The sequence below is a fragment of the Mya arenaria genome, chromosome 2 (genome assembly GCF_026914265.1).
Source record: "Mya arenaria isolate MELC-2E11 chromosome 2, ASM2691426v1".
Classification (NCBI taxonomy): Eukaryota; Metazoa; Mollusca; class Bivalvia; order Myida; family Myidae; genus Mya; species Mya arenaria.
In genome coordinates, this window is record NC_069123.1 from 28,546,906 (window position 1) to 28,572,203 (window position 25,298).

At 33.2% G+C, this 25,298-nt stretch overlaps 1 pseudogene; it reads left to right on the forward strand.

Moving 5' to 3' along the window:
* The first annotated feature begins 8,342 nt into the window (after positions 1–8,342).
* Positions 8,343–13,801, forward strand: LOC128214134 (caspase-3-like; annotated as a pseudogene).
* Positions 13,802–25,298: the final 11,497 nt, after the last annotated feature.

Here is a 25,298-nt window from a genome sequence, read left to right on the forward strand (position 1 = left end):
TCATGAGTGACATTAAAATTTAATTCATTATTTGTAAAAGCATTATTCAAATCAAGGGATAAAGAAGTTTTACAAAATAACTTTCTAACATTAGGAACGGTTCTTCTAAAGGTCAACCGCACGCCATATTCACAAACAGCAGTGTTTTTTAGGTTATTAAACTGCATGCCATATTCACCAACAGCAGTTAAGCTTTGGTTTTATTTTAACTGGAGGAGTTATCTCTAATAATGGTCATTGACTTTTGGTTATATCTAGTAACTCTAGGTAACAAGTATTTATATCATATAGTATTTTTGTATTTCAGGTTATTATTCGTGGCGAAATCACCAAGAGGGATCATGGTATATACAAGCACTATGTATAGTGTTGGAAAACTATGCCAACAAAATGGAACTGGTGCAAATGCTTACACAGGTCAACCGCATGGTGGCCTATGAGTTCGAATCTTGCTCGGATGAGGAATTTACAGAAAGTCAAAAACAGATGCCTTCAATAACATCTATGCTCACGAGATATGTGCACTTTAGGCCCAAGAAGCCAGATATCCGTGGATGAGTATTACTGGAATGTATTAATAACACTTTAAATTTAGATTTTTTTTACTTTCATGCAGACAATTACCAAACTGCCACAATCGCGTCTTTCGTTATTCTAAGTGAGTCAGAAAAAGTGAAAGTATGTTATTACATTTAAAGACATCGTTTGTATAATTATGTGGAATACATAAAACTGAACGGTATGAAAATCTGATATGGCTTCGGTGATCAACTGTTGTTTTTTATTGACATATCGCTGCGTTATTATAGTATTGCATTACCAAAATATTCTATCTGTGTTATATATGATTACTTTCGTATTGGAATGTTTATCATTGCAGTTTTACATAAACTGCATGTGAATATAAAATAAAAATAAAACAAATTTATCGTCACTTTAGAATTGGATCTCGTTATTTCGATATTAACGTCAAATCAAACACCAAATTACGGCGTTTTTTCAATCGCGTTTTTTCACTTATCCTCTTATTATTTTTGTTATGTGTTTTATATTTATGCAAAAGAAACTTCAGCTGATTGTAAACGCGACATTCGACAGTTATTATTCAGCATAAGCATTATGACCTAAAAAGGTCTAAATAATGTTACATCAATATATATAAATTTAGTTATGAACAGAATGTCAATTACAGAAGAGATGATATTTTCATTATTGTAGTTTGGAGAAAGCAAAACCTATTATCGAAGGCGTGACTGATGGAGCAACTTTGATTGCATGAACACATAGCTTGAGTCAAACAGCGAAAAGTTTTATAACACCGAGGGCACAAAACAAGATGCATTTTGTCTCCGTGTCTGACATGTCATTTCTATTCATTAATCATTAGAAGGGGGTAATACAGCCAAGCTGTCTGCTACTGATGTCAAATTAAATTTCGAAACGCATTTATGATGATTGATTAACGAAATATTCAGGAAATACGCCGCATTTGTCTTGACATTTTCTAGATAAAATGTTGGAAAAGAAATTTAATTCAACTTAATTAGTTATTTTTAACCAAAATAAAGTGTTTTGTTTATTTCAGACGCAATTTTGCAACGTTTCATTATGTCTATTTTGAAAAGGAAGTAATGGGCATTTAACTAAACTAATACACTATTACTCAACACAACAACAATTTTAGGAGAAAAGCCTTGAAGCCTAAATTATAACTGGATTGCATTTCAGATTTAACTTGTGATGGTTATGAGGATTTATGAAATACCACTATATAACTAGAAGTTATAGACATCTCTATGACTTGCTATAAATATATACGTGTCAATCTATATATGACGATTACTGTTTTATATTAAATAAACAAAATGGCTAAACCGGTTTACGATTATACGCGAATGAACTACAATTCGCATAAACAAGATTGGAGTTGTTAAGAAGAGATTGTATAAAGTTTATGACGACTGTAATCACCCAACTAAAACTTGTATTTGTCATGTCTCTATTTCGATCGATATTTTCATATGCCCGCACATTTAATAACATATTTAATTACCTATTTCTTTAAAATAATTAAAATTTGCATCAGTGTTGTTAATAATGTTACAAATTAATTCTTAATATTAAAAATGAAAACAATATACATATAACCTGGTGTCGCCTCCTCTCAAGCTGAACAAGGAACATATATATATAACACAATCCAAATTTACATGCTTTTACTCCAACTCAATAATACAGTTTGTTGTATGTACCGTATCCTTTTTAAATTTTGAATTAAAGACAGAAAGATTTTCCCTGCAATAAATCAATGGTATACAATGCTCATAAGCGTCTGGTTTGGTAAAATGTCATGGTATTATACGTAAAACGGAATTCTGGTAGGGCCTGCCCGTCTTCGTCGTTCGCCTCATGAAATTGTTCAAGAAAAAAACGAGGTTTATTAGTAACACCCGCGCAACTTTTTTCTTTCGATTTCTGCTTTAAATCGTTTGAGTTCACTTCTAAAAATGCACGAGAAAGGCGCGATATTACTTTAAATATCTTCGCACCATTTAAACCACATTTTTATTTCGTGGTTTTAACATCGTCGCTTCTTCGCTGCGCGGCCCCGAACTTCCAGAGCGGTCGGTGTAATTTTCACCATAATACCGTGTTACCATTACCAGGGGGTCCAACGTGTTTGTGTTTGCCGAATTTTAAGTGAGGGAATTGTGTGAAGCGGAATAAAATGGCGGTGTTAGGATAGGAGAGGAGGATACTTTCACCTGGTTAGTCAGTGTTATTACTCTTCTCGCAATATAAATACGCCTACCCGGAGGAGGCCACACGTGTAAGCTCTCAGTTTTTAAACCTATATTTCTAGAGGCATTAACAAAAAAGTTATTGAATGTATAAGCTGAGCAATTAGTTGTTTACAAAGTGAAAATAGAAATTTGCGTGACTTGAAACTGTGTTTTTTAGTCAAAGCGCACCTTTCTTGTACCTATTTTAGCTATTTTTCGTTTGAATATTTTTTTTTATTTTCGAGGTAAGTGCACAGACATGGGCACTATACGGCCGATTTTTCTATGTTGAAACACGTTTTATGTTGGGCGTGGAAGTATTATGCAGTTTTTGTGTGATGCCGTTGGACCCCCTGATCACAATCAATACTGCGATCCATTCTTTGGTGTAGGTGTATAAATTTCCTGTATTTGAAATTTGGTCCAGGGCCAAAGAAACGAAGAAGCGAGGATGTAAAAAACAAACCTTTAAGCGTATTTATTTGACTACTGGAAGAAACACTGATGTGATAGAAAGATGTGCGCAACTTAAAATGAGAATTATGTGAGGATGTACAATGCAATCTCGCGTTTATTTTTTGGGCAATATAAAAGGGGCGATGGACTAAGTCGCTATGACCCTTACAGGATTCCGTTCAATTGCGTGTTTGTTGCTTTGACACATATCATATAATGATCAGTATCTCAGATGAATTAACTAGAAATATTACATGCCTGTAAATTTGGTACGAATATAAAACTTATTTACGGCTCATTTTCTGCATTAATATTTATCGACACATTCTTAGGCAGCACATTCTCAATAAAGACATTACAATTTTCAGATAGCACACAGTTACAAAGAATGTCTGATTAATATTGTCTACAAAAATTGCCTTCCTTATATCAGTTTACGCATTTCACGGTGAAGCTTGTCAAAGAACATCTCAAATAAATATGTGGATGAAGTAAATCAAATCAAGGTTTTGTATCAGAATTGAATTAAGCAGCCCAGCACTTGAGAGAAATACAGTAACAATCTTAAAGTAATGATGTAATCAATCTCGCAGACGTGCATTGGCTTCCAATTTGTTCGAAGCATTATATACCTGAGTGTGCTACTCTTCCATTTATTGTCACCAAAAACGTACATGGGAATCTGCGAGTTCATTCGTTTCAAAATAAGCACACCTTGACAAGAGTTATATAGCAACAAATTCGTCAGTTCTAAGTTTAACATAGTGATGCATATGCCTTACTTAGTAAGACCGACAACTCTTGACACCTGCAAATATCGAAAGCCAAGCTTATATTAATACATATGTGAAAAATTAACCCATACTACGAGACTACTTAAAAGGCATTAGTTACACATATGCGAAATAATATATAGTTTTTGAATTATTGCCAAAGTTACATGACACATGTGTAGTATTAAATGGTTGTAATGGTTGTATTAAACCGGAAACAATGTTTTGGATGTCTTTAATATTAATTAAAGATGTATTTCACAGATTCTTTTAAAATCAAACATTCCGTTGATTTGTTCTATGTTGTATAAGACACGCAGTAGTCACCGTGCAGATCAGACTGAGGAAAAAATATAAATCCTTCTAGGCTTTTAACATGATCATTTATTTGTACTTCAAAGAAAGGTTCTATCGCTTGTTCTTCTTGTATGTTGGTACTTTGTATTGGTTTCTTTAAACGTTTATGCTATCTATTATGTCTGTGAATTTGCAAAAAAGGCCACTGATAATGCTGATAAAATGAACGATCAATACCACGATATAGACGGGCACTTGAAAACGTAATAAAGTTGTTTTACTGCAATTCAGTGCACTCAAGTATCAAGAACTAAAAGATAAATTGTTTGTGGACAATGTTTTTTAGATTGATATCAATTTATCAAGCGACTCTTAGCAGCATTTGAAGTTTCAAATTGTGTGTAAAGATAAGTTGTCCAACCTTTGGATTTTTATTTAACATAATTTATGGCTTAACGAGCTTATCGTGTTTGTTGATGTACCGATGTAAAATTAGGCATATGTATGTGGCATTATCTCAAAAGGAAAATCAATCGATAATGTACTGATTAATGTTTTGTCTATTGATGACCGTTCGTCATTTAACGTCTTATTAAATGAAATTTAAGCATTCCTGGTTTACTTTAATGCAGTTTTTCGTCGAAATGAAACTATATATTAATATCTCTAATCCGTCAAAATAGCATTTATCAAATGAGTTAATATTGACTTATGGAAAAACATGCCTTCAATCTTGATATTTATTTCATACAATGTGAAAAAGGTCCGAACACTCCGAAAGATAGTGTGAATTTTTAAATACATATAAAACACAGACACGGCATTAAATAAACATTATCATTACAGTTAATTACCTAACACGTTTATATATAATTCCACAAATCACATTTATTCTTGTGCGAATGGTCGAAAATCAACTTAAAGTTAATCTATATTAACTGTTCCTATATGTTATCGACTCGATTAAATGTACCAGCAAATATGTTTCGAGGTGATTGTCTGCAATTTAAATGGCATTCTTAAAACGACAGTGCAAATAAAACATTCAAAAGCATGTGAGTAAATTGGAAAAGAAGCCCGTTTGGAGTGTATGGTTATTTAACCATTATGGCTGTAAATTGCGACAATGTATCAATGATATCCCCGTCCGGTATTTCCATGGCAACTTGGCTGTGAATCAAACATAAGTTTGTCCAAAATTTCAAAACTTTTCTGTCAAAATATGATTTAGAAGTAAACGTGACTAACGGGTTTGATCCCATCGGCTGTGACCCGTGGTGACCCTTGTGATAACCCCTTTAAGTCACGTGATTACTCACCCTGGCTATGTAACTACTTTCACGAAAAAAATGTGTCATCTCAGTTGTATAAGCAACATTGTCAAATTACTTGAAACATCATCTTCCGGTTCGACATAAAGAACCTTAATTGAGGTTTGAAACATGACATTTTAAATAAGCGTATTGATTTCGCGATAGTTCTATTTATGGAGTCTTATGATTACATTGAGAAATTACCAAATGATGGTTCACCAATTAATAGATGTTACGACAAGTTTTCAAAAGGCATTCTCATAAAAAAAAATTAACGAAATCATTTTTGTTTTTAGATTTCTGGCGCATATTTTCTTTTAAAATGAATCCATTGCAAATCGTATAACGGTAAGTACTTTACACAAAAGTTACTCAAAAATCTATCTTATTTCGTTTCTGAATCGATGCTGACTAAAGTACCTTTAAATAACCGCTACATAATCGCTTTATGTCCGGTATCTTTCCCAGATTAACAAGATGTAATGTGTTAGAAGTGATCACGACATTATGTCTCTTAAGGAGAGATATCTCTCCACCACAATGATAGAATTTGAACATTTTCTATTTAATCGGGAACGTTTCAAAGGACTCAAGTTTAGTCCTTTGTTCATACTTTTTTATTATGATGAAGATGTTTATTATCAATAACAATGTAAAGGCGTTCAATGCGTTATTTATCTTTAGAGTTACCTGGACTGAGTCCATAATTTATTACCCTACCTAATTTAATAATTCAAATAGTTAACTGATAAAGCTGTTAGATATAAAAGCTGCATGTTCCTAAGATCAAAATGAATCAGAATCTGAGGCTATCTTCTTTAGAATAAAAGTTACCTTTTAGGGAAGCATTTCTAAGGATCCAAGTAAGTTGTATCTATTTGACAAGACTTGTGAAGGACACCAAGTAACAACAATCAACAGGCATTGGTTTATGTGTTGAATCTCGTATCGACTGTTAAATGTTTTATAATAAATACTGCGTTGGGTAGTTCTTTGAACAAATGAAACTGATATTTATGATATGTGCTGCATATCTTCTTTGGTAATGGAAACTACCTTCAACTTATTGAACAGATATATTCTTTTCATATTCTGAATATGTGTTTCAAGTTAAGATATAAAAACACGATACCGCTTGACATTTCAAAACAGACGCTGTCACTTTGTCACATAGCGGTTAGCAAATCTATAACATCTGATATTTTGGACCTTGGTGAGTCAACCATACCAACTAGGTTATCTCCGTCAAGCTTCGGGACAGACCTCGTTCATAGGCTTAAATATATACGTGGAATCATGGCCGAGGTGTTCCGATTGCATTTTGACTTTTGATGTATTCAAACAAGATTTGGTATATTCTTAAATCTTATGTCGCATTGTAGTCGCTTTTAAAAACATGAAATGGTACATTGCATAAAAAAACGAATAAAAGTTATTAATGCTTATGCCAATATATTTTTAACAAGCTAAAAAACTAAAGAAACACTAAAACATAAACGAATTGTGAAAGGATGTGTAAACCTAATTGAAAATTGAAAATTATGATATTGCGTACATGTATACATATTTATATTTCTGACCGAGAAATGGAATAGTTGAATGCGTCTTAGATAGATGGATATATTTATTTTTTACATACAATTTATAAAACAAGAAGACATTATACATAAGGAAAACAACAAATCTAAGTTAATAGACCATGTCAACTGCATTATACAAAAAAGATATCACAAGAAAGGAATCATAAAGCCCTTATTTCCATGGTCGTCTTTTTCTTAGTGCAGCTGTAAGAATGCTTACAGCCGTCTTCTCAGATATGTATCTCAAAGTATATCGAAACATTATAACATAAACCAGATAGTTTTGGTACATAAGAGAAACTAAACAAGAAAGCCAATTACGTTTAGGTAATTGCTTTGGTTTATTACACTCTTCAAGCAAAATATGTAGGTCGGTCTTGAAACATATTGAGTAAAATAAATATCTTCTACCGTAAACTGGCAACATTTTACAGATTTAAGGTATCATTAAAATGTCACCGTTTTCAACCTTTGGCTCGACGCCAAATTGCATTTCTTTTTCTGTTATATTTTAGCAGCCTAGCTAATGAGATCAGAATTATATGATACCATCAAAATGAAAGTTTTATCCTTAAATTTAGGACAATTCAATTTCTCTGAGATTTGGGACAATTTAACAGTTCATGAGCATCAGTAGCATTCAGATCAAAACATTTCTGTTAAATCTAATCAGAAGTATAAAACTAATATTTGCTAGAAAACACATACCTTTATTCTTTTCAAACTAGGAATTTCTTCATTTAAAGTTTTACCTAAATCATTCTAATGGTATTGAAAAGGCACATTGCAGTTGTCTAGTGTCATTATCTAATCAAGGAGGTTGTTGATTCTATTCAGAACATTGCCTCTTCAAATGTGAAACAGTACTGGTAACCACCTGGGAAATAGCATCGAGCGTGACTTTGTACGCTACAATGTATCAGTTACGTAACAGTCCAGCTCGAAAAAAACTAATCTAAAAAATACAATCATGTTTTGCTGTAACATCGAGAATGTCAATGCATTCATAGAATCTTTGAAATTAATCATCATCACTCAGGATATTCTACCACTATCTGCTTGTAATATAAACCGATGTTCAATTAAATGTGGTTGCGTATAGAACTTATTTTAGAGGTTTTTAGATGAAAACCATTAAATTACCGACGACGTGGCATCTTTCTTATATTCAATAGCAAGCATTTCCACGAAAGTATGGGTCAAAAAGAACGTGAAGGAATTGACGTCGACGCTGAACGGTTGGAAGAACGCTTTCAGGATACGGGATTTGATGTGCGCCGTTATAATGACGTCACATGTGCCCGAATGACGAAACTAATGGATGAAGGTATGTAAATGTGAATGAACCCCTGACTTTTAAACTAAAAAGCACCATTGCTATGTGTCAATTACATCTGTTATTATAATACCTTGGTTTCGAAGATCTCTGAGAAAAGTTTGCACACAATACCTTTGGTAATATATAATAACATACTTTCTACAATAAAAACATTGCATCATATGTGCGCTTTGCACTGCATATCTATATAAACGTACGAATTGACCCTTCCAAAAATCTTTAAACTTTGTCTGTATTGTTTGTGAGTTGTATTTTTCTCGTTTAGTGTATGGTAGGCCTTAGGCATGAACTTTTATACAGTTGTTTAAATGATATTGCTACTGGCCTTGTCACTGTATTTATAGTTTTGTCATTGCTGTCTTTCAAGTAACTTCTTCTGATGAATCTGACTGCGATGCCCTTGTGTTCAAAAGCTCTGCTGGCCATTCAGACTGTGATTGTTTTGTTTCCAGTAGCCCGAGCTGACCTTTTTGACTGTCATTGCTTTGCTTCTAGTAGTATATGCTGGCCATTCAAATTGACAATGCTGTGATTGCTTTTTCTTAGTAGTATTTGCTTAATATTTACACTGTGATTGGTTTGTTTCAGTAGCCTATGCTGAGTATTCTGACTGTGATTGGTTTGTTTTAGTAGCCTATGCTGAGTATTCTGACTGTGATTGCTTGTTTCAGTAGCCTCTTCTCACCATTCTAACTGCGATTGATTTTTCCCAGTAGTCTTTGCTGAACATTTATACTCTGATAACCCTTCGTTTGTTTCAAGTTGCCTCTGCTGACCATTCTGACTGTGATTGCTTCGGCTGTGCCGTGCTAAGTTGCGGTCGGGAGGGCTATGTATACGCCACAGACCAGTGCCTCTCGAGACACTCACGTGGCCTTTCAAAGGGGACAGGTACCCTTCTCTAGTCGGGAAACCAAAGCTTTTCTTCATTCAGGTATTTTGTGTATATAAAGCCTATACTATTGGTATTCAAATGCGTCTACCCCTATAACTTGTATTCAAAAATCGGTTGTATTGTTAGTTTATTCATGCATGTCTTAGTATATTCGTCTATTCATTCATTAACATACCCACTCAATTCATTTAAGATAACAATTCATCAATTAAATCATTTGGTATTTGCGCGCGCATGTTCACTTATACTCACATCCGCATTAAATCAATTATTATATCGGACAATCGATATTTTTGCATCTTATAATTCATGAACCAATTCTTTCCTTTGTTCGTTCGTCTCTCCATCCGTGCATCCAATTTCATCTTATCTCTCAAACCACTTTGTAATCCATCCAACCAACCACTCATTCAACCATCCATACAGCCAAACCATCCAAACCATCCATCCATCCATCCATCCACCATCAATCCATCCATCCATTCATTCATTCATCCATCCATCCATTCATTCATCCATCCATCCATTCATTCATCCCTTCGTTCACTCAGTAATATAAACATTTAGTATTAATTGCATGTGCACTCTATTTGCTCAGTCATGAATATTGTTTCAGCTAGTTTTTATGCTCTGAAAAGCTATAAAAGCATTGCACGATTACATTAGAATCATCCGCCTTTTGGGTGGCAACTCCGAACCAGTCACGTTATAACATGAGGCGTTAATAGCGTTGAACACGAAAATAACTCATTTATGTATTGAACAATCGGTTGTTATGACTCTGGTGTGATCCATAAAACTCATTTTTATACATTTACATTTGTTGTTGGAAACATATTCTATAACTATTTGTCAATTTCCTTGTGGCTGATTTCTAAAAAAACAAATATATATCTTCATCTACGGAGGTAATACATTTAATATATCATGTTGTAAAAATATTTTTTAATATAGTTATATTATATGTAAGAAATGTAAGCACAATATTAATTTGTTATAAACCGGTAAATTTGATAACATATCGGACCCACTAAATATGGTGGAATAGAAAGATTCTGTTATTTTCATCATATCATCATTCCATAAATAATTAGCTGACTAAAAGCACATTTTCTTTGCAGGCGTGTACGGACAGACGGTCGGAAAAAAGTGGACAGCACCACAGGGACTTATCCCCAAGCAGACGAGAATCTGGATGCAGACGCATCCCTGTAGAAGCAGATATTCTCTACTCATACTCAACTGTGCCTGGTAGGCGTATTAATATAAAATTCATTAATTTAATTTCATGAGTTTTCTATTAAGTATTTGTGTATCTTAAAGTATACGTTGTTTTGAAGGTTTTGGTATGTATCAAAGGAAAACGTACAATTATTCCTGAAAAATTAAGATGAGCCTTAAAAGAATGCACATTATTTCATTTCACGTTAGATTTAAATTGAAATACGGATCAAAACCACATATTGCAATGACATTATAACGTGTTTCTGTCTTTTGTTTTACGATTTACAGTGCGGTCATCATTAAGTAACATCATTTCAAATTATTTTGTAAAGATTTAGGGTCACCAGTCATCCAAATGGCCAATTCTAAGATAAAGGTTCAATTTATTTGTATGATGTACATCGCTTAATTTAATTCGAGTTTGGAGACATTTGTTCAAGGTATATCGGATAACTTAATACGTGTTCGGAGGCCTTTGTTCGGCGTATATTAGATAACTTAATTCGAGTTTGGAGGCATTTGTGCGGGGTATATCGGATAACTTAATTCGAGTTCGGAGGCCTTTGTTCGGCGTATATTAGATAACTTAATTCGAGTTTGGAGGCATTTGTTCGGCTTATATTAGATACCGAGGCATTTGTAGAGAATGAATACAAAACACGTACGTGTCTGATCTCCGACAGTATCCCATTGAATAAATCTTCTTTTTTTGGTAAGAGTGTGTCAAAACATTTATTGAGTGATTAATATTTATCCAATTATAACTGTCGACATTTATTTTACTCTTATGTGCAAACTAGCTTAAATAAATTCTGGATAACTTAACTAGTGCCATAACAGTTCATAATAGTCTATATTATTGATTGCAGTATTTTATACTTTTATTTATACTTATTTATATTCGCCAAATTGTGAATGCATCAATACGAGTATGTGAACCATGCTTGAGAAAAGTACTTGTGTCCATTTTGAGAGACCAGGTTATGGTGTTTGCCTGGTTGAATCTTGACCAATGGTTTAGAGTCCACTTGAATATGTGTAGTCAGTTAAGCTAAATGCTTAAACTATTATTATTCATTTTTTGGATATGATTTGATTCCATCAAGGGAGTTTCAATTTCGATAAAATTACTTCATTTTTTCAAAGTTTTTAACCTCATAAGAATATTTAACTAAAATCGAATCTTTCCTTACGGCCACCTGTATTGGCATGGTCACCATGCTAAAATGGTCAATTGAGTCCCCTTCCCATCAACTTATATACATTTTCAAATGGATTAAACAAAATAATGCATTGACTTAAAACAAAAAATTAGTAAAGTTCTCGAAACCTTTACCCTTTCGAGACAATTCAAATTAAATCTTGAATGCAGAGAGTGGTTGCATGGTTCCTGGTAATTTCATTGTCAAGAAATATTGTGATGTATGCAGGTTGTGATATAATACGCATGCTAACATGGTTGAAGTACGACAGGCAGTCTGTATGTTCTGTGTTTAATAAATTGGCAAGGATCGTTGCAATCTTCAAAGCGACTTGTTTCCGAGACAAAGTTTTTTTAACTTCTTAGCATAGAACTTTTTTAGCTTGAAAACATCCTCGGTTTCAATGCGATATTAGTCTAATATATGTTTTTTGTTGATGCGAAATAGTGTGTTATTAACAAATCATTCGTATGACAAGGCATTTCCATTTGCTTCAAAGACATTTAAATGCATACTAACTTTGCTTAAGACCCTTTTTCAAATGTCAAAAGACAATTTGCTACGCATATTAACAGATTCTGACGCATTTTCCAGCAATTAATGCTTTTATGTGAATGCTAATTATGCCATAATCTCTAGCGGGGCGACGATGTATCATTGATTTTATTTCATGCAAGGACAAGGCTGTTGGATATGTAGTGTCATAGGACACTGTATATTAACAAGAAATATTTCCATTTTATGTATGAGGTCGTACATGCCTTTTAATCACTGACTTGTTCTCCATATGTACATGACAAACTTTAGGAACAAAGTATACATCCATCGATGAAGAAAATCTTTTTATCAAATACTCGAACATCAAGTTCATTTTCGATAATGTAATCAAAATGAATAATCGTTATCGACCATTGTACCGGAAATTATCTAGGCGTATTTCATTACTAAATATTAGTGTAAAAACATATGTGCATGGCGAAGAAATCAAAACTTGAATAATTATTCATTTTAATGTCAAAAATAGATATGCGTTGTAATGACTTAACATATAATATCAAACACTCGTATTTTATGGTTTCTAAGTCAGAAATGAAGTTGAAAATGGAGTTTGGATGATCATGATCGATTATCGCCAATATTTGGCGTCCTTCGACGAAAATTCGATTTAAGTCGATCATTGCACAATCACAAGTTGTACATTCAACAACCTTCTTTGTCCGTAAACACAGTAGTAAACTCGGTTTACAGTCGGGCCAAAAAGACATATAGTTAATTTCTGACTTGTATAATGTGTTTACATTTTTTTCGTCAATGTGTTCATGCATAGTCATAAGAAGTGAAAAAGAACAAACAAAACGAGTGTATAATAAAACAATATTACAACTACATGTGTGAAATTAAAATTTAAATCATTATTTGTAAAAGCTTTATTCAAATAAGGGGATAAAGAAGTTTGCAAAATAACTTTCTAACATTAGGAACGGTTCTTCTAAAGGTCAACCGCACGCCATATTCACAAGCAGCAGTCAGGCTTTTTTAGGTTATTATACTGCATGCCATATTCATAAACAGCAGTGAAGCTTTGGTATTTTTTAACTGGAGGAGTTATCTCTATTAATGGTCATTGACTTTTGTCAAGTAACTTTAGGTAACAAGTACTTATATCATATAGTATTTCTGTATTTCAGGCTATTATTCGTGGCGAAATCACCAAGAGGGATCATGGTATATACAAGCACTATGTATAGTGTTGGAAAACTATGCCAACAAAATGGAACTGGTGCAAATGCTCACCCAGGTCAACCGCATGGTGGCCTACGAGTTCGAATCTTGCTCGGATGAGGAATTTACAGAAAGTCAAAAACAGATGCCTTCAATAACATCTATGCCCACGAGATATGTGCACTTTAGGCCCAAGAAGCCAGATATCCGTGGATGAGTATTACTGGAATGTATTAATAACACTTTAAATTTAGATTTTTTCTACTTTCGTGGAGACAATTACCAAACTGCCACAATCGCGTCTTTCGTTATTATATGTGAATGAGAAAACGTGAAAGTATGTTATTACATTTAAAGATATCGTTTGTATAATTATGTGGAATACATACAACTGAACGGTATGAAAATCTGATATGGCTTCTTTGATCAACTGTTGTTTTTATTGACATATCGCTGTGTTGTTATAGTATTGCATTACCAAAATGTTCCATCTGTGTTACATATGATTACTTTCGTATTGGAATGTTTATCATTGCAGATTTACATATACTGCATGTGGATATGAAATAAAAATAAAACATATTTATCGTCACTTCAACGAAGCAATCATATAATTGGATCTCGTCGATATTAACGTCAAATTAAACACCAAATTACGGCGTTGTTTCAATCACGTTTTTTCAGTTGTCCTTTCATTATTTTTGTTATGTGTTTTCTATTTATGCAAAAGTAACTTCTGCTGATTGTATACGCCTAACGACGTTCAACAGTTGTTATTCAGGGTAAGCATTCTGACTAGGTCTTAATAATATTATATCATTATGTATAAATTTAGTTATAAACAGAATGTCAATTACAGAAGAGATGATATTTTCATTATTGTAGTTTGGAGGAAGAAAACCCATCTTCGAAAGCGTGACTGATGAAGACAACTTTGATTGCATGAACACATATCATGAGTCAAATAGAAAAAAGGTTTTACAACACCAAGGGCACAAAACTAGATGCATTTTGTCTCCGTATCTGACATGTCCTTATATTCTTTAATCATTAGAAGAGGTAATACAGCCATGCTGTCTGCTACCGATGTCAAATTAAAATTCGAAACGCATTTATGATGATTGATTAAAGAAATTTTCAGGAAATACGCCGCTATTGTCTTGACATTTTCGAGATAAAATGTTAGAAAATAATAATATTTCAACTTAATTATTATTTTTAACCAAAGTTAAGCGTATTGTTGTGTTTTTTTCAGACGAAATTTTGCAACGTTTCATTACGTCTATTTTCAAAAGGAAGTAAAGGGCATTTAACTTAATATACTATTTCTAAACACAACAACAAATTAAAGGGAAAAGCCTGGAAGCCTAAATTTTAACTGGATTGCATTTAACATTTAACTTGTGATGGTAATAAGGGTTTAGAAAATAACAATTTATGACTAGAAGTAATAGAAATCTCTATGCCTTGCTATAAACATATACGTATCAATCTATATATGACGCATACTGTTTTATATAAGATAAACAAAAAAGCTAAAACCCGATCTCGATTTTACGCGAATGAACTACAAGTCGGCTCTTTGCATAAATAAATAGGATTGTTAGGATGAGATTGTATTAAGTTTATGACGATTGTAATCCCCCAACTAAACTAGTAGTCGTGACTATATTTCGATCGACATTTGTTAACGTATACCCACACATTTAATAACACATAGGATTACCTTTAAAATGATCAGAATTTACAACAATGTTTATCACAATGTTACTCATTAATTCTTAATATAAAAGAAAATGAAAACAATATACATATAGTCTGGTGCCGCATCCACTTCAAGCCAAACAAGGAACACACATATAAAACATAATCCAAATGGTATGAAGCCTACCAGCTTTTACTTCCAACTCAGTAATACGGTTTGTTGTATGTACCATATCCTTATTAACATTTGAATTGAGGGCAGGAAGCCTATCTCTGCAATAAACAAATGCTATACTATGTTATGGTCATAACACTACCAAGCGTCAAGTGTTCAAACACGTCATTGCATTTTTACACTTTACAGAATTCTGTTGGGCCATCGTGTCTTCGTCATTCGCCCCCCCCCCCCCAGTGTGAACTAATGATTTTTTTGCATAAAATGATCGAAAAAAAGATATGCAAGGATGTCCAATGAAACTCCGCGAATTTATTGGGCAATATCATGGGATTCCATACATGTTCGTGTTTGTTGTTTTGACCCATATCTTCAAATGAGCAGTATCTCAGATAAATTAACTAGAAATATTACATGCATGGATATATTGTACGAATATAAGACTTATAAACGGCTAGTTTTCTGCATTAATATGTATCAAAATATTCTTAGGCAGCACATTCTCAATAAAATTTTTTATCAGGCTTGATTAATTCCTCATGGACCTCTTTGCATGCCATTGATCAGTCTAAAATTGCATATTCTATGACAGGTCTGTATAACTGTTACTTGCAATTAACAAACTATTTAAAGGAATTGTTGATTAATGGGTCTGCAACTCTCACAAGTATTTACCAAATCGATGTATTAATTAATGAACGTATTAGTATCAATAACACAATGAGTTTGTTTAAAGGCGCAAGGAACAAATATCAACATACTCTCAACTAGGCACATTACGCCATAGACATCTTATTGTAAGACAACATATTAATCCAAGCCAGAAATTTATGCAACGACACACATTTTAGATGAGTTATTTGCACCTCATTTGAATGAGGAAATGAAGTATTTAAATATTCAGTAAACAATTATTTCATATGATCCGGCGGTCTCACTACATGCTCACCGCGGACAATTTAGGGACACTTGGTAAATATTCACTTCGGTAGCATCAAATCAACGATCTAACGATACACATCGTAAGATCCCGAAAAAAATACTAATAATTTGATAAATAACTAGCAAAGTCTGATATAGTATGTCTTAACGAACAGATACTGATATTAGCGCCAAATAAAGATATAATAACTACAATACACATAAATAAGGGTGTCGATGTGATGACTCGCTCGTGGGGAAAACCAAAGGACCGTACATGTACATTCAGCTAGACAAGTACAGCAAGAACAAATGTAAACGACGTCGTCACGATTCAAGATCGAAGTGAAAGCAAAAGCATCCGTTTGGTATATTTGTTTCAGTTACATATTCAATAACATAGTTACGTTATTGTTAACATCAGTATTAGATTTCATGGTATGTTATATCATGCTTGTAAATAGTATACGGCAAAATTATTCATATATAGTAACGATACCATATATGAAAACATTACGTTCTATTCTGTTAAATTATGTTATGTTACGTTCTGTTCTAATGAACAACAAGGTCCATATACAAGCTATAGCATCAAACACTTCAAGCTTAACAAATCTTTACTATCGACTGCATAATGGGAAGGTCTTGAATTGTCTTTTTGACATAAATCAGATGGATTTCGTCTCGGTTTGCGACATGCATTTCTTATTCATTATTCATTTCAGGAAAGCAGCAAACCAATCATTGCTTCATTCCATGTAAAATATGGCCACCTGTATTGGCATGGTCACCATGCTAAAATGGTCAATTGAGTCCCCTTCCCATCAACTTATATACATTTTCAAATGGATTAAACAAAATAATGCATTGACTTAAAACAAAAAATTAGTAAAGTTCTCGAAACCTTTACCATTTCGAGACAATTCAAATTAAATCTTGAATGCAGAGAGTGGTTGCATGGTTCCTGGTAATTTCATTGTCAAGAAATATTGTGATGTATGCAGGTTGTGATATAATACGCATGCTAACATGGTTGAAGTACGATAGGCAGTCTGTATGTTCTGTGTTTAATAAATTGGCAAGGATCGTTGCAATCTTCAAAGCGACTTGTTTCCGAGACAAAGTTTTTTTAACTTCTTAGCATAGAACTTTTTTAGCTTGAAAACATCCTCGGTTTCAATGCGATATTAGTCTAATATATGTTTTTTGTTGATGCGAAATAGTGTGTTATTAACAAATCATTCGTATGACAAGGCATTTCCATTTGCTTCAAAGACATTTAAATGCATACTAACTTTGCTTAAGACCCTTTTTCAAATGTCAAAAGACAATTTGCTACGCATATTAACAGATTCTGACGCATTTTCCAGCAATTAATGCTTTTATGTGAATGCTAATTATGCCATAATCTCTAGCGGGGCGACGATGTATCATTGATTTTATTTCATGCAAGGACAAGGCTGTTGGATATGTAGTGTCATAGGACACTGTATATTAACAAGAAATATTTCCATTTTATGTATGAGGTCGTACATGCCTTTTAATCACTGACTTGTTCTCCATATGTACATGACAAACTTTAGGAACAAAGTATACATCCATCGATGAAGAAAATCTTTTTATCAAATACTCGAACATCAAGTTCATTTTCGATAATGTAATCAAAATGAATAATCGTTATCGACCATTGTACCGGAAATTATCTAGGCGTATTTCATTACTAAATATTAGTGTAAAAACATATGTGCATGGCGAAGAAATCAAAACTTGAATAATTATTCATTTTAATGTCAAAAATAGATATGCGTTGTAATGACTTAACATATAATACCAAACACTTGTATTTTATGGTTTCTAAGTCAGAAATGAAGTTGAAAATGGAGTTTGGATGATCATGATCGATTATCGCCAATATTTGGCGTCCTTCGACGAAAATTCGATTTAAGTCGATCATTGCACAATCACAAGTTGTACATTCAACAACCTTCTTTGTCCGTAAACACAGTAGTAAACTCGGTTTACAGTCGGGCCAAAAAGACATATAGTTAATTTCTGACTTGTATAATGTGTTTACATTTTTTTCGTCAATGTGTTCATGCATAGTCATAAGAAGTGAAAAAGAACAAACAAAACGAGTGTATAATAAAACAATATTACAACTACATGTGTGAAATTAAAATTTAAATCATTATTTGTAAAAGCTTTATTCAAATAAGGGGATAAAGAAGTTTGCAAAATAACTTTCTAACATTAGGAACGGTTCTTCTAAAGGTCAACCGCACGCCATATTCACAAGCAGCAGTCAGGCTTTTTTAGGTTATTATACTGCATGCCATATTCATAAACAGCAGTGAAGCTTTGGTATTTTTTAACTGGAGGAGTTATCTCTATTAATGGTCATTGACTTTTGTCAAGTAACTTTAGGTAACAAGTACTTATATCATATAGTATTTCTGTATTTCAGGCTATTATTCGTGGCGAAATCACCAAGAGGGATCATGGTATATACAAGCACTATGTATAGTGTTGGAAAACTATGCCAACAAAATGGAACTGGTGCAAATGCTCACCCAGGTCAACCGCATGGTGGCCTACGAGTTCGAATCTTGCTCGGATGAGGAATTTACAGAAAGTCAAAAACAGATGCCTTCAATAACATCTATGCCCACGAGATATGTGCACTTTAGGCCCAAGAAGCCAGATATCCGTGGATGAGTATTACTGGAATGTATTAATAACACTTTAAATTTAGATTTTTTCTACTTTCGTGGAGACAATTACCAAACTGCCACAATCGCGTCTTTCGTTATTATATGTGAATGAGAAAACGTGAAAGTATGTTATTACATTTAAAGATATCGTTTGTATAATTATGTGGAATACATACAACTGAACGGTATGAAAATCTGATATGGCTTCTTTGATCAACTGTTGTTTTTATTGACATATCGCTGTGTTGTTATAGTATTGCATTACCAAAATGTTCCATCTGTGTTACATATGATTACTTTCGTATTGGAATGTTTATCATTGCAGATTTACATATACTGCATGTGGATATGAAATAAAAATAAAACATATTTATCGTCACTTCAACGAAGCAATCATATAATTGGATCTCGTCGATATTAACGTCAAATTAAACACCAAATTACGGCGTTGTTTCAATCACGTTTTTTCAGTTGTCCTTTCATTATTTTTGTTATGTGTTTTCTATTTATGCAAAAGTAACTTCTGCTGATTGTATACGCCTAACGACGTTCAACAGTTGTTATTCAGGGTAAGCATTCTGACTAGGTCTTAATAATATTATATCATTATGTATAAATTTAGTTATAAACAGAATGTCAATTACAGAAGAGATGATATTTTCATTATTGTAGTTTGGAGGAAGAAAACCCATCTTCGAAAGCGTGACTGATGAAGACAACTTTGATTGCATGAACACATATCATGAGTCAAATAGAAAAAAGGTTTTACAACACCAAGGGCACAAAACTAGATGCATTTTGTCTCCGTATCTGACATGTCCTTATATTCTTTAATCATTAGAAGAGGTAATACAGCCATGCTGTCTGCTACCGATGTCAAATTAAAATTCGAAACGCATTTATGATGATTGATTAAAGAAATTTTCAGGAAATACGCCGCTATTGTCTTGACATTTTCGAGATAAAATGTTAGAAAAGAATAATATTTCAACCTAATTATTATTTTTAACCAAAGTTAAGCGTATTGTTGTGTTTTTTTCAGACGAAATTTTGCAACGTTTCATTACGTCTATTTTCAAAAGGAAGTAAAGGGCATTTAACTTAATATACTATTTCTAAACACAACAACAAATTAAAGGGAAAAGCCTGGAAGCCTAAATTTTAACTGGATTGCATTTAACATTTAACTTGTGATGGTAATAAGGGTTTAGAAAATAACAATTTATGACTAGAAGTAATAGAAATCTCTATGCCTTGCTATAAACATATACGTATCAATCTATATATGACGCATACTGTTTTATATAAGATAAACAAAAAAGCTAAAACCCGATCTCGATTTTACGCGAATGAACTACAAGTCGGCTCTTTGCATAAATAAATAGGATTGTTAGGATGAGATTGTATTAAGTTTATGACGATTGTAATCCCCCAACTAAACTAGTAGTCGTGACTATATTTCGATCGACATTTGTTAACGTATACCCACACATTTAATAACACATAGGATTACCTTTAAAATGATCAGAATTTACAACAATGTTTATCACAATGTTACTCATTAATTCTTAATATAAAAGAAAATGAAAACAATATACATATAGTCTGGTGCCGCATCCACTTCAAGCCAAACAAGGAACACACATATAAAACATAATCCAAATGGTATGAAGCCTACCAGCTTTTACTTCCAACTCAGTAATACGGTTTGTTGTATGTACCATATCCTTATTAACATTTGAATTGAGGGCAGGAAGCCTATCTCTGCAATAAACAAATGCTATACTATGTTATGGTCATAACACTACCAAGCGTCAAGTGTTCAAACACGTCATTGCATTTTTACACTTTACAGAATTCTGTTGGGCCATCGTGTCTTCGTCATTCGCCCCCCCCCCCCCCCCCAGTGTGAACTAATGATTTTTTGCATAAAATGATCGAAAAAAAGATATGCAAGGATGTCCAATGAAACTCCGCGAATTTATTGGGCAATATCATGGGATTCCATACATGTTCGTGTTTGTTGTTTTGACCCATATCTTCAAATGAGCAGTATCTCAGATAAATTAACTAGAAATATTACATGCATGGATATATTGTACGAATATAAGACTTATAAACGGCTAGTTTTCTGCATTAATATGTATCAAAATATTCTTAGGCAGCACATTCTCAATAAAAAAATTATCAGGCTTGATTAATTCCTCGTGGACCTCTTTGCATGCCATTGATCAGTCTAAAATTGCATATTCTATGACAGGTCTGTATAACTGTTACTTGCAATTAACAAACTATTTAAAGGAATTGTTGATTAATGGGTCTGCAACTCTCACAAGTAATTACCAAATCGATGTATTAATTAATGAACGCATTAGTATAAATAACACAATGAGTTTGTTTAAAGGCGCAAGGAACAAATATCAACATACTCTCAACTAGGCACACTACGCCATAGACATATTATTGTAAGACAACATATTAATCCCAGCCAGAAATTTATGCAACGACACACATTTAAGATGGGTTATTTGCACCTCATTGGAATGAAGAAATGAAGTATTTAAATATTCAGTAAACAATTATTTCATATGATCCGGCGGTCTCACTACTTGCTCACCGCGGACAATTTAGGGACACTTGGTAAATATTCACTTCGGTAGCATCAAATCAACGAACTTACGATACACATCGTAAGATCCCGAAAAAATTACTAATAATTTGAAATATAACTAGCAAAGTCTGATATAGTATGTCTTAACGAACAGACACTGATATTAGCGTCAAACAAAGATATAATAACTACAATACACATAAATAAGGGGGTCGATGTGATGACTCGCTCGTGGGGAAAACCAAAGGACCGTACATGTACATTCAGCTAGACAAGTACAGCAAGAACAAATGTAAACGACGTCGTCACGATTCAAGATCGAAGTTAAAGCAAAAGCATTCGTTTGGTATATTTGTTTCAGCTACATATTCAATAACATAGTTACGTTATTGTTAACATCAGTATTAGATTTCATGGTATTGTATATCATGCTTGTAAATAGTATACGGCAAAATTATTCATATATAGTAACGATAGCATATATGAAAACATTACGTTCTATTCTGTTAAATTATGTTATGTTACGTTCTGTTCTAATGAACAACAAGGTCAATATACCAGCTATAGCATCAAACACTTCAAGCTTAACAAATCTTTACTATCGACTGCATAATGGGAAGGTCTTGAATTGTCTTTTTGACATAAATCAGATGGATTTCGACTCGGTTTGCGACATGTATTTCTCATTCATTATTCATTTCAGGAAAGCAGCAAACCAATCATTGCTTCATTCCATGTAAAATATTTCCAGAATGCATGAAAAACAGTGGTTGCATTCCTCGGATAAATGTTACAAATCCATTATTTAACTGTATTATATGATCTCCGGTGGTTTAGAGATTTGTTAGTGAAACAAAAACGTCTCACTTCCAAATCAAACGTTACCGCGCACAGGGGTGGAACACAATTTCCACGACGTCATTTTCGACATGTCATTATGTCCGCATACAACTTGAGTAGAAAAGATAAAAAAAACTTTTCCCAATAAAATTGTTTACACATATGCGGAGTAATATAGTTTTTGAATTATTGCCAAAGTTACATTGCACATGTGTAATATTAGATGTTCGTAGTTGTATTGAACCGAAAACAATTTGTAGGATACGATCTCTACCATTTTACCAAGTTTACACGTGTTTGTAGATAAAAACTTGAGACACAGACATTGAGAAAAGAACGTCCGCCATGTTCGTGTCGTGAGTAGCTGTACGATGACAACAGCGCCTAACTGCGGAAATCAGTTATAAAACTGGCAAAAAAGCTGTTGACCTCCTAGTTTGACGTTTGTTTGACGCCTCCCTTGGTTCACATCGGTACCCTTTGTGTTTTATACGTCTTTAGCTGTCATATCCTTATCAGGCTTAACAAACCATCTTGATCAATTCCTCATGGACCTCTTTGCGTGTGATTGATCAGGCTTAAAGACGTGGATAGTCTTTGACAGGTCAGGCATAACTTTAACCTGCAATTAGCATATTATTTAAAGGAATTGATAAATATCCTTTTATGATATCTTAAGGCATAAAATAAAAAAATGTTGTTTCAGTGTAAAATCGCAATATATATTTAATATCGTGGACACTTCGTAAAATATTGAGTTTAGTGCTCACCAGGTTTATTTTGCAATCCAGTTTATGTGTCCGATCACCAATGTAAAGAAAATATTAAAATGATGTACTCACAAATAAACGGGCTATTTAAATATGTCAAATAAATAAAGAGAAAGCGCTTATCTTCAGATATATATGATGTTCTTGAACCGATACACATTTTCACCTTAGTATATCGATCTTCTGATCGCCCAAAACGGACCTTGGGTCAACTTTCCGGTGATGTCATAAAGTTTGGTAGAATTCGTACATCAGCATAATATTAACTAAAGAATTAACTCACTGCTTTGTTTATCAACTAGTCTGTTTATTTGTTTTATGATATTTTGAGCACTCCTCGCTCGTAGTCATCGAGCAGACGAGACGCAGGAAATGTTATCAGTTCTACTGGGCTTTTATAACCAAAAAGCTATACTGCTTGTTCTTCATGTACATTTGGTGCTTTGTTTGAAGCGTGTGATTAAACTTTAATGCAATTTAATATGTCTATGATTTCAAGAGAAAAAGCAACTAATAATAAATTTTATATGAATGGTCAAAACACGATGTAGACGGGCCAATTGAAGACATAATAAAACTATAATTTAGTAGTAGTATATCAGGAACTAAAAAAGAACATGTTTGTGGAAAACGTTTTTATATTAGCCTCAATTTAATAATTTCTCTTTAAACCAACCTAAGCAACAATGCACATTTTATATTATGTGTAAAGATAAATAATTCCTCCAACCTTTGGGGATACAAGAGGCCACAAATCAATGGATAATTATTCTTGGAGGTAGCTTCATATTTCATTGCAGACAATTGCCACTTTGGACTACTTCAGACTCAAGAAACCAACAATCAATGCATGATGAGTCTTGAAGGAAACTCTATATATATATATTAAATTGTAGACAGCCACTTTACACCCAAGAAGCCAACTATCAGTGGATGATTATTCTTGGAGGTAACTTTTTGTTAAAGTGTAGACAACTACCACTTTAGTCCACTTTAGACCAAAGATTCCAAATATCAATTGATGTAGGCATCTACCATTTTAGACCACTTTAGACCACTTCAGACCCAAAAAGCCAAATATCAATGGATGATTTTTCCTGGATTGTATAATTATTTTGTATTGATGTTGTTACTGATTGGTAGAATATATTAAGATGTTTAACAGCTTCACTTTTACTACAGTTTTGCAGACATCCATTATATTGTCACAATTGTCTTTCGCGTACAAAACAAAGATATTGCAGGAATACCGGAAGGATGTTATTGCCTTTTTCCTTAATCGTCCGTATTATTATGTGGAATGCATTAAACTGAATCGTAAGAAAAGCTGATTATCTGTTGTTGCATATTGACAGAACACATATCTGCCTAAGAAGAGAATTACATCAAGGAATTATTTGTTCTGTGTTCTAACAAGAACAGATCCGAAAGTCCAATATATCAGTTTGTATGTAGCCAGGTTAATTTTTGCGTCTCAGACGTTATATTTGATTGTATGTCGTGGATCTAACAGCAAATAATTGAACTGCTGTACGCGACGATGAGGGCTTTAAACAAGGTGCTATTTGTCTCCTTGTGAGACTTGCCATTTCTTTTCATTAATCATTTCAAGTGGGCAATAAAGCCATTTTGTCTTTTACTGATGCAAAAGTAAATTTCAAAAGGCATTAATGATGATTGCTTCACGTAATTCTCAAGATAAAATTCTGCTCTTGTCTAGACATTTTTAAGATAAAATTCCGTGTGAAAGTGATTTGTTAATAATTTATCGAACCAAAAAGGGTACTTTGTTTATTTCAGACGAACTGATCTTTCTTTTGTGTAAAATATAAACTTGAGTATTATTATTGTTCAAAGTAATCATTAATATTCAAAGGTAGTAAAAAAACCTTAACTTTACATTATTTCTTAACAAGACAACAATAAAACAATGAAAACTTAAGAGACAAGCCAAGCAGTCCAAAAGTCTCTCTCAGATTACA